The following is a 3164-nucleotide window of genomic DNA, read 5'->3' on the forward strand; positions in this document are numbered from 1 at the left end:
CACTGAGTTATGCAAGTTGATGAGCTACCACAAGAGCCCAATCCCAAATCCGATAGCCGAACGTTTCAAATTCTATTCAAGAAATAGAGACACTAGTGAGTCAGTAGCAACATTTGTTGCTGATATCAGAGCTTTAACCACCCATTATGCTTATGAAAATACACTGGATGAAATGCTGCGAGACAGAATAGTGTGTTGGATTTACGATTCTCGAATACAGAGGTGACTACTAAGTGAAGGATCTAACCTTTCTTTACAAAAAACATTAGACATTGTACTAACTATGGAAGCAGCAGCAAATCAAGCAGCAATAATTCAAAGCCATCAAAATGTTACCAGCCCAGTAGCAATCAATAAAGTTGAAATCAATTCGGAAAGGCATTATGAATGTGAATGTTTTCGTTGCGGAGGCAAACATAATTCAGAGACATGTTTTTTCAAAGATCAAGAGTGTTTTTTTTTGCCACAACAAGGGACGCACAACAAGGAAATGTCGTAAAAAGAAAAGGGTGTCAAAAAATACAACTACCCAGCACAAGATAGAGGAGGTTAATGGAAACCAAAATGTAGAAGAGCTACATCGCATTCAAAACAAATTAAATAAAAGGAAACCGATCATGATTGACGTGGAAATTGAAGGTATTGGTACACAAATGGAGCTCGACACTGGAGTGTCTTTGTCAGTAATGAGTCTAGAAACATTTACACGATTGCAAAAGAAGAGACTCAAGAGGAAGGAAGTTCATCCAACAAAATCTTTTTTGCTGACATTCACTGGAGAAGTAGTATTACCAGTGGTGAACTCGATCGGTTGATATCTTCGGGCATCTACAGGCCAGTAAGTCATTCCCGTTGGGCAGCTCCAATCGTTTCAGTCCAGTCGTTTATGCGGAGACTATAAACAGACCGTAAATCAGGCAGCAATATGCGATAGTTATCCCTTACCGAGAACAGAAGATTTATTTGCAACTTTGGCCGGCGGACAAAAATTCACAAAACTGGACTTTGCATTTGCCTATCAATGGGAAATTGAGAAGCTGATTGGCAATTTGCCATTTACCAAAGTTTGAGTTGATGACATTTTAGTGACGGGGCGGTCGGATGAGGATCATTTAAAAAACATTGAAAGGGTTTTACATATTCTGGAAAACGCAGGACTAAAGTTAAAGGAAAATAAATGTGTATTCATGTCACCTAAAGTTGAATATTTAGGCTTTAAGTTAACAAAGGATGGAGTGGTACCGTTTGAGGACAAACTTAACGCAATCAGGAATGCTCCTGAACCTAAAGACACTGCTCAGGTAAAATCGTTCCTTGGCATGATCAACTATTACCACAGACGTTTACCAAACCTAGCGACGATCGTGGAGCCAATCCATAGACTTCTTAGAAAAGGCATTCATTGGTTTTGGGGCATAAAAGAACAGACATCGTTTGACAGTGCCAAAGCGGAATTATGTTCCTCTAAATTGTTGATACATTACGATCCGAAAAAGGAGCTATTCTTGTCTTGTGACACATCACCTTACGGAATCGGAGCAGTGCTGGCACATATCACATCTAAGGGAAGTGAAATACCTATTACTTACATATCCAGAATGCTATCCACAGCTGAACGAAATTATTCTCAAATTGAAAAAGAAGCATTATCTATCGTATTTGCCGTAAAGAAACAGTATCAGTATTTATATGGGAGATGTTTTACTCTAGTGACGGATCGCAAGCCTTTGTTAGGTTTATTGGCGGAGGGAAAGCTTATTGTAGCCATGACTGCTGCAAGGATTTAGCGTTGGGCGTTAACTCTTTCTGCTTATAACTATTGTTTAAATACCGTAGTGGGGCTACACATGGAAATGCAGACTGCATGAGCAAATTGCCTATTAAAAACACCGAGTCATCAGTCGCAGAGAATGTAATTTTAATGATGGAACTATCCAGCACACCAGTCTCAGCCAAAGATGTAAAAATCCATTTGACATGAGACCCAATCATAAGCTGAGTGCTAGATAGTGTTCTTAGTGGATTGCAGTTTCCCAATGAAACAGGATTTAAACCTTTTATAGCTAGAAAATATGAGTTAGGAGTCGAAGGAGGAATACTAATGTGGCGAAACCGAGTTGTAATACCCGCATTGTTACAGGAGATGATATTAAAAGAGTTACACAGTGCCCATCCGGGTATGGTACGCATGAAAGCTTTAGCGAGGAGTTACGTGTGGTGGCCCAATATGGACAAATCGATTGAGGAAACGGTAGACCAATGCCGGTTGTGTGAAATGCATCAAAGAAGACCTGAAAGTGTGCCAATACACCATTGGGAGTATCCAAGTAAACCCTGGAGTAGAATACACCTTGATTATGCAGATCCATTTTTAGGACACATGTTTTTAATTGTATGCGATGCTTATTCAAAATGGATTGAGGCAATAATGATGAAAAATGCCAAATCCGAAAACACCATTGAGCAATTTGCGGTTCATGGGATTCCCGAAGCAATTGTTAGTGATAATAGAACTTCGTTTAGCAGTGCTGTCTTTGCTGAGTTTGTCAAAAGAAATTCAATAAGACATATTTTTATAGCCCCGTATCACAGTTCTTCGAACGGGCAAGCCGAACGCACGGTGCAAACATTCAAGGAAGCGATAAAGAAGTTGACCACTTTGACAAGGCAATTCCATCGAAACTACGGTGAATCGATTCTTATTTGCATACCGAATCACCCCTCATTTGACCACCGGAATATCACCGGCAGAGCTTTTAATGAAGAGAAAGTTACGTAGTGCGCTTCAGAGCCAAAAACCGGATCTAAAAAAAGGTGTGAAAGAAAAACAAGAAAGGGCAGAAAGGTTCAGGAACTGGAAAATACACTTGAGGCAATTCAGCTGTGGGGACAATGTGATGGTAAAGAATTTCAGAAGTGGTCCGAAGTGGATACCGGACGGATTATAAAACAGAAGGGACCAGTCAATTTTGAAATCTTAACTGATTACGTAGTTGTTCATCGACACATTGATCAAATACGGCTGCGATTTTCCGATTTACCAGAATACGATTTGAATCCCGTAATCACGTTTCCTGAAAGCACTAACCCTCAACCACCACTTCAAAATTCGTTACTAAACCCGTTTTCGCTGCAACAAAATACGCCTAACGCGAAAGAACTAC

This window comes from Hydra vulgaris, chromosome 13, assembly GCF_038396675.1.
Source record: "Hydra vulgaris chromosome 13, alternate assembly HydraT2T_AEP".
Taxonomy (NCBI): Eukaryota; Metazoa; Cnidaria; class Hydrozoa; order Anthoathecata; family Hydridae; genus Hydra; species Hydra vulgaris.